Source organism: Tupaia chinensis, unplaced genomic scaffold (genome assembly GCF_000334495.1).
Source record: "Tupaia chinensis unplaced genomic scaffold, TupChi_1.0 Scaffold000117_2, whole genome shotgun sequence".
Classification (NCBI taxonomy): Eukaryota; Metazoa; Chordata; class Mammalia; order Scandentia; family Tupaiidae; genus Tupaia; species Tupaia belangeri.
In genome coordinates, this window is record NW_006159583.1 from 7,013,310 (window position 1) to 7,022,247 (window position 8,938).

The window sequence follows — 8,938 nt, forward strand, 5'->3', positions numbered from 1 at the left end:
GACAAAGAATTTGAAGTGAGAACCACCTTGACTTCTAGTTCTACCCAGAAAGAAGTATTAACTTGTAGATGAGGAGCAGCTTGGACCAGATTACAAAAGTACTTATGAACTCTTACTCAACCTTCCAATATGAACCCTAGGGAAGCCATCCCAGACCTCCTGGCTATTGGATGATTTCCTTGCATTGTCATGCCATCTTGTCCTCTCATCTCAGGTAAAAATTAGAAGTGTGTAAATGTGTATGTGTCCATATGCATATGTGCAATCAAATTCTGTTTCTCCCACTAGCCTGTAAGTGCTAAAAGAAGTCTACTCTTGCTCGCCATTTTGTCCTCAGGGCCTTACACAAAAACCCCATTACATACATTTACTCTGTGACGAGTTCCTGCTACTACTTATAAAAATTAAATGTCACAAAGTGCAAGAGCAAATAGAAGGGAATAAGAAGATGAAAGAGATGGAGAAACAAAATAGGCTTTATCTGAGAGCCTCATCTACTCCTAGAGCATGTGGTCTATCTGTCAGAAAGGATTCCTCCAGAGCATGGCAAAGTATGGAAAAGCCCAAATTACCCCACTTTAAAACCACCACTAGTGTCCAGTTTTGTTGTTTCTCTAGAACTTCTAGTTGCAACTCTGAGCCCTTCTGATTTTCCCTGAGCAGACTAAATATCTTCCAGTCCTTCCAGCCTAGTGTCTCCCTATTTTTTGGCCCAGTATCATTATAACAATTAAACAACAGGAGGTCTGAGGTCAAGTTGAGCAAGAGATAAGCAATACCAAGAAAGTGATGTCCCAGATGCCAAGAAGATGTTTTAAGAAGAGAATTCAACACACTGGACTTCCACATGGTTAGTGGCTTACTTTCTCATTTTCTTTCTCTCTCTCGCTCTCTCTCTCGCTCGCTCTCTCTCTGTTACATGTAACCTATAGCAAATTTTAAAATAATAATTAATAAAACTAAATAATTCTTTTTTAATGAATGCATGTGTTATTGAAAGAAATTTTAAAATATACAACCAAAATTAAATAAATAACATAAGGTCATATGGCAAAAAAAGCAGGCCACATGGTGGTACAGTGGTAATGCAACTAGACCACATGGGAAGGTCCTGAGATCATGGCCTGGAACCTCCCTCTATACTCTGGGTGTGTGTACAAGCCTGTGATCTGAACTGGCTGAGACTAGATGTAGATCATGGAGTGAAGACCTTGTTTGCACATTCTCTCTCTCTCTCTCTCTCTCTCTCTCTCTCTCTTTCTCTCCTCTCACCTCCTCTCATGGAAGGAATAAATAAACTTAAAGAAATGATGCTCTTTTCCAAAAAATGGTGATAAGGGTTATGAAGAAACTAAAACAGATGAGCAAAGAGAGAATAACATGGGAGGAGGATGAAGTTAAGGAAGCCCTCTTTGAAGAGGTGATATCTGGTTAGAGACCTGAGTTATGTGAAGGAGTGAGAGAAGGGCCATTCCATACTAAGGAACAAGCTTTGGAAAAGCTCAAAGACAAGAAGAGAACAGAGGGTGCAAAAGGCTAAGAAAGGCAGGTTGGTTCAAGTGGAGGGAATCAGGGAGGAAGTGGTGGCAGTGTTTTGCATGGGACAGAGAATGCAGAGCAATGGATTTTATTCCAAATGCAATGAGAACCAATGGGAAAGTGATTATAGGGATGGTGCAGAGTGAGCATGAAGCCCTGCTAAGATCTTATTATGGGAATCCAGACATGGCAAGATAGTCGATTGATCCAGATAGCACAGGAGCAGTGACAATGATGAGAAGTAGCCAGATTTAAGATTTATGAGGAGGGCAGATTCAACAGCATTTGCTATGGTGCTGGGTAGAGAGAGTGAAAGAAAGAGAGAAATTAATTATGTTTCCTAGAGGATTTAAACAAAATATGATGCTATTCATTTGAAGAAGCTTGGAGAAGCATATATTTTGGGTGGGAATATTGAGTTATGATTTAGACATGTTAATATTTGAAATGCCTATTAAACTTAAAATAACCAGTAACATATACAAGTCTGGACCTCAGGAGGGAAGTTAGGGCTAAAGAATATAAACTCAAGCAGACTGAGGTGTTTAAAACTATTACACAGAGTAAGGTCAGCTAGAAAAGTGTGTAAAAGGAAGGAAAAAAGAGAGAAGTAAGACCTGGAGCCTGAGGTACACTGACATTTAGAGGTCAGGTTGGGGAAGAGGAGCTAGTAGAGAAGAAGGAGCACTCAGTGAGAGAACAAATGCCAAAAGGATGGTGTCTCAGAGACTGGGAGAAGAAAGCACCAAAAAGAAAGAGTTATTGATGGTGCCAAATGTTGCTAAGAGTGGAAGTAAGGACACCGAGAACTGATCTTTGGTTTCGCAAGTAGGAGGCAAGTGGTTCCATTAACAGGAGCAGCTTTTGTGGAGATAAAAGTCTGATTGGAGAGAGTTCAAAATAGGATATATTGCGTATACTCAAATCATGCAAGGGATTTTACTAAAGAAGAGCAAAGAGGCCCAGCCCTGTAGCTTAGTGATGGAGAGAGTCAGACCCTACATGGCCTACCCTAGTCTGAATCCTGAGCCTGGTGGCTTGAAAACATGCTAGGCATATGTGTGTGCCCCAAATCCCTAAAGGATGTAGAAATGGAAGAGAAAAGACTGGAGGCATGATCATGCCTCATTGGGGAATGCTCTCTCTGTCTCCCCCTTCTCCCTCTTTCTCTTTCTGGCAAGCACATGTGCCCTCTGACAATTTTTTTAAAGACAAAATTTGAAGAAATAAGAGCAAAGAAATAGGCTAAAGGTGCTTGTTTTTGTTTAAGACAGGATATTATACTAGAAGCTGGATGGGAATAATCTAGTTGAGTGAGAGAAAATGATGGAGGAAACTGGAGGCAATAGGTGCAAAAGAACAGTTGGGACCAGTGGCCTTAGAGAGGCACAAAGCTTATCATTATGATAGGAGGAAAGATGATATACAAGCTTATGCAAAGGTTGGTCAATCTGGTGATGTAAGGATGAGATCATTCTCTTCTAAATGCTTCTCTCTTCTTAGTGAAATAATAAGTGAAGTCACTAGTTGATAGTGAAGAATGGGAAGATGGAGTTGAAAATTTGATGACAGGGAGATGATATCAACTTGCCCGCTTAGAGATAAGGAAAGCAAGTTCACCAGGGAAATACAGTAGTACTCTCTAAGATCACTTTCTCTAGCTCCTTCCATTGCTCTTTCTGGACACAGACTGCCCTCTTTCCTCAAACCGTGACTGTTTCAGAAGATTCATGGAGTCACTGTTCAAAACTGAGATGTTCTTTGTGTAGCCATAAGCCTTTTTAAATTCATTTTTACCATGGAAGTAGGAAATGAATTACTTCCTAGCCTATAAGAAAGTATACTGATAATATAAATAATGAATGTTAAATCCTTTGGGAGGGGAATCATGTTCTGTATGACTAAGCAGAGGTGGGATCAGCCAAATACCCTCTGTACAGGAGAAGTATCCATCTCTTTGTGCATAGAAGTACCTATATAAATACCTTTATCTTAACACTAATGTATTGGACTTTTTTATATTTTTCATTTCACAGTTATCAAAGAAGTTTCACTAATGAGACATGCCATGACTTGATTTCCAACTGCTGACATTGAGATCAAAAAGAAGATGAATTTGAAACAATTTAAGGAACTCCATAAAGAGCAGATTAAACCCATGTTTTCTCTGTCTTTTTGGACCACTGAAGAATTGCATTGCAGCAGTTACCCTAGCCAATGCAGTCACAATAAAAATAAGTCTTCACACACAGAGCTATTCAGTGAAATAAGTTAAAAATATGGATAGTACTATTAATATCTTTTTACATTCTTTAACTCATGCATAGTTACAACAACTTTGAAATAAACCAGTACCCATTATTTCAATGAAGATATGTGAGAATCTGGTCTTCAGAGGAAATGTACCTGATTTAAATAATAAACAAGACATGATATTCTTCAGTAAGGAAATAAAAAACAAATCAAGGTAAAGAGCAATCAGAAAGGTGCTCAATAAAAGTCAAAGGCCCATAAATGTGCTCAGAGTTGTTTGTAAATATTTTGTTTGCTCGTCTTATCCCGCTGTAACTTAGCAGTGTTACATGAGGAAATGGCTGAAATTCCTCAAAACTGTTTTCCATTTTCACATAGCCTGCACTGAACAAATCTTACAGTCCCCTTGGCAAACCCCTGTGTTCTCCCTTTGGAAACACGATAAAGTTGTTTATTCTGTTGGTCAGTTTTCCGTTTCTGAGTTTCTTCATTGAATTTGTTATCTTCTTTATGTAATCAAGCTGTCCCCAAAATTGTAAGGCTACAATTGCTAAGAGGAACTGAAGTTATAAGTCACAATAAAGAACAGTAGTTTATATAGCACAAGGTTTCGATCATGGTAAACAATATGGAGTGGTTATTTTTAGCTATAAGCCATACTACCTGGGACTAAAAAAAAAAAAGTCTTCTGAATTGTCTTTAAGAAATGAGGTTCTTTTTCTCCACTTCTGCAAAATAAAATGAAGCTTTTCAAGGGTAGAGTGGTGGTGCGGTGGCGAAATGTGTTGCTTTTCAAGGTTGACCTTCATGGAAAAGTTTCATGTTCATGTCGAGAGATCTCCCTGAGCACGCCGGGCCCATGATCTAGGGCGGATTGAAGCTGGAAGTGGATCAGGATATCAAGACCCTGTTGGGGAAGCTTGTTCCTTTTTTTTCTCTCTCATTTACAGAAGAAATAAATAAATTAACATAAAATAAAAGTGAAATAGTGCTTTTCCTCTGTACTGAGTGCCCACATTTAAGTGCTGAGATGTGAAGGTGTGGCAGAGGCCTGCCACGGTATGTCAGAGGCTGGAAATCCCTTCAGAGACGGCTCTCTGGGACTTTTAGGTGTGCTAAAGAGAAAATGACTGTGTGAGTGTGCAACTAGGGCAGATAAGAGTAGTACAGGAGAGCCATCAGGACACCGAATGCTCACAGCCATTTAATTTAATCACCGTAAGCTCCAACATGAAGTAAGATATTTGCATTTGCTTCCTTAGAAACATGCGGAAATGATTTTTTTTCATTATAGAAATTTAGTATTTTTTTTGGTTAAAAAAAATTCTGTCTAAATTTTGTAATACATCAAAAAAGAATATTAAAGAAGTAGCCTAAGTTCCTGAATAATGATATGACATGGATTTACCTCTTTTCTCTTTAGAGAAAACACAATTCTTCGTATACCATGACCATTTGAACTTTTTCATTGAATTAAAGAATTATGAAATTCTAAAGAATAGTTGAACTATGTTGCATTATTCCTATCTCTTCAGTATTAACTATCAGTTCACTTGGATTGATAAAAATATTGCTGAATAAGTCTTGTAATTCCCTGAGATACACTTTTTTAGATCCATACACAACTCTGAGTTCAAAATATGTACATTCATAGATATAGAGATGCATATATTTTCTAAATTATACAAATTAGAAAATCTTTGGATTAAGCAAGTCAGTTATTTCCAAAAATATAAGAACTAATGTGTGTTCAGTATTTTAGGAAGTGCTTTCACATACATGATCTCATTTGTTTTTCATTACAACCTCATGAGTTGGGAATTTCCGTCTTTGACAAATAAGTTAACAAAGGCTACTAGCAGATAATTTAAACATTAGTAAGAGGTTAAGATGTGATTCTTCTGTATCCAAATGCCATGTTTTTCTCATACTAATGCTTAGTCTGACATTGCATAATTTGATAGATGTGTGGTAAAATAAAAAGTACAACATGAGCAGCCGCCTTGAAATCTCAGGATTTATCTATTAATCTAGTCTACCTTGTTTTTATGCAATACAAGAGTCCTTTCTATACACGACATTTCATGAGTGATCTGCCTTTTTTTTTTTTTTTTTGGAGAGGTTTTTGCCATAGGGCGCGTGTGCTCGCCAGACAGAGACAGAAAGCGAGAAATCACCCCCCAGGGGGGATGGTCACGCCGCAATCCCTTCTCCTCCATTCTCCTCTCGGGACCTTGGGCATGCACGCACACGCGCCCGGCATGAGTTTTAAGCCACCGGGTCTGGGACGCGAACCGCGGTTGACTACGTGGGAGTCCAGCGACATAGCCATTACGCTAACTGCTGGTCCCATTAGTGATCTGCTTTTAAAGTAGATATGGATCTCTATAGTCAGCATTTAAAAGGGTATTTCTCCTGTCATATTTTTGGGGGCCTTTTGTCACACGCTGACACCTTGCAGTCCTGCTCCATTGATCACAGCTTATTGGCCCAGAGCTCAATAGCTCCTCCAAGTTGAGCCAATCAGATTCCTCCTGACAGAAAGCTGGAATCAGGTCATGAAAGAATTAATCAGTGTCTCTTCTACTTAACTTAAATTCTGTATATCCTGAGCCCATAGAGTAACCAAGTTCCCTGTTATAAACTAGAGGAAGAAAGAAGCATATACACGAGGAGGCAAAAGATAAATTCTTGACCCAGAATTTTATGATCTACCCTTTATCCACATAATAAACCCTTCTTTAATTTTTTTTTCTTGAACTAGAGGTACTAGGTTTCTATTTGCAACTAAAATTCCAAATATATCTCATAATCTACTAATCTCAATCCCCAATTCTTGAGAAGAATGTCCAAAATTTATTTACATAGATGATCACAGGTAGACAATAACAACTAATATTTGCTAAAAACGATGATAATTTTACATTGAAAATTATACAGTTGATTTTTTTTAAAATATGGAACACTTCACGAATTTGCGTGTCATCCTCGCGCAGGGGCCATACTAATCTTCTCTGTATCGTTCCAATTTTAGTATATGTGCTGCTGAAGCGAGCACTACAGTTGAATTTATAGTTAAGAATTTAACCTTCCCTGGGACCAGCAGTTGGCGTAATGGCTATGACACTGGACTCCCATGGAGTCGACCGCGGTTCGAGTCCCAGACTCGGTGGCTTAAATTCATGCCAGGCAAGTGTGCGTGCATGCCCAAGATTCCGAGAAGAGAATGGAGGAGAAGGGATTGCAGCATGACCATCCCCCCTGGGGGGTTATTTCTCACTTTCTCTCTCTCTATCTCTCTAGAGTGTGTACACGCCCTATAGCAAAAACTTCTCAAAAAAAAAAAAAAAAAGAATTTAACCTTCCCCAAAGAGAAGTCTGACTTTTATACTTAGGGAAATTTCAGTCCTTTAGAATTCCTTTTTTTTTTTTTTTTTTGGAGTGGTTTTTGCTATAGGGTGTGTGCACTCGTCAGAAAGACAGAGACAGAAAAACAGAAAGTGAGAAATCACCCCCCGGGGGAATGGCCATGCCACAATCTCTCCTCCTCCATTCTCCTCTCGGGATCTTGGGCATGCATGCACACACGACCAGCATGAGTTTAAGCCAGGGTCCGGGACTTGAACTGCAGTCAACTACATGGGAGTCTAGCTATGTAGCCATTACACTATCTGCTGGTCCCAGGCCCTTGGAATTTCAAGCCTAATACAAATGTCTTTGCCTGCAACCCTAAGTAACACTGAATAGTCTACAACGTAATTTAGAGTGGGGACTGCCACACCAGATTGGCAGGTCACTGGCTGAGTTAATAGAGAGAATGTGATATAGGATGAACACTGTGGGTCATGTGGTTCATTTGGCCTCTGGAGAGATTAGAGACAGAGATCAGCTATGTGGGTAATTAATCATGGCTATATGATGGAACCAAATAAAAACTTTGGACACCAACATCAGATGAGATTCCCTGGTTCGCAATAATTCATATACATTTTCATGAGAATAATGTTGTCCTGACTCCACAGAAAGGGAGCAGTTGGAAACTCTAAATTTGGTATATTTAGTATATGCTGGGCTCTGCTTCATATGTCTCTTCTTTGGGCTGATTTTAATCAGTACCTTTTTCCTATAATAAACCATAACTGTGAGATAACAGCTTTTAATGAGTTCTATGAGCCCTTCTGGCAAATTATCAAAACTGAGCAAGTTTTGGGAATCCCTTCAAGTTTGCAATTGGTGTCCAAAATGAGGTGGCCTTGAGTAGACTATTCCCTCTAACTTCATAATTAACTTGCACAATTGATCCTATTTTAGAATGCTTTCTATTTTTAGACAAACCAAATTGCTTTCTATTGGCTGTTTTGAAGACTGTGAGTAGTCTTCATCTCAACTGGAGGCCTAACAATCCAGAAAGCGTTTCTATGATTGCTTTGATAGCTGTGTTCATTTTATTCATTACATCCTTCTCTGGCCTTCTTGTGTTGTTCTTGAGAAGAGAAACTTATTATTGCTCCAGTTCCTAGTGCAATACAGATATACATACCGCACTTACTTATGCCAAGTGACCTATGTGTGGAAGGATAGAAGGAAGAAAGGGTGGATAAGTGGTTGTATGGATATATATAGGTGGATGATTAATATTACCGATGTACAGACTTGTGGTGAAATATACAATGGTCTAGTAAAATTTCTGTGAATGAAGATCAGGATGTGAGCTCCTGTTCGTCCTTCAATCTTCCCTATATCTACAAGAGATAACCATGTTTATACAGGAGCTTAGTCGGGAGTATACATGAAACCATGGCCTATAGATCTATGCTTTCCCATGCTCAGAACCAACCCAAACAGTGTAAAAAAATAAGTTAAGTGTTCAAATCAAAACCACTTAATGAACATCAGCTCCGGGCATGTTCCCAAGAGATAATGCAGTTCTGGATTTTCAGGCAAAGGCCTAGATCAGTATTGAAAAATGTTTGTTTCTAAAACATTTTCAAAGACCTGATATTTAGTTATTTTCATTATTATTTCTACTATTATTGCCCGTTAACTGTGCTTACAATGTGCTTGACATTTTATACATTCTTATTTCCTCCTCGCATTACCCAGTGAGTTCAATGTTATTAGCACCATTTTGCCAATGAATACACTA

The 8,938-nt window shown here is 38.7% G+C and overlaps 1 non-coding gene across 1 annotated transcript; it reads right to left on the reverse strand.

Moving 5' to 3' along the window:
* Window positions 1-6,743: 6,743 nt before the first annotated feature.
* LOC114007078 (U6 spliceosomal RNA) lies at window positions 6,744-6,850 on the reverse strand. Its single transcript, XR_003548734.1, has one exon. It is a non-coding gene; the product is annotated as a U6 spliceosomal RNA (small nuclear RNA).
* Window positions 6,851-8,938: the final 2,088 nt, after the last annotated feature.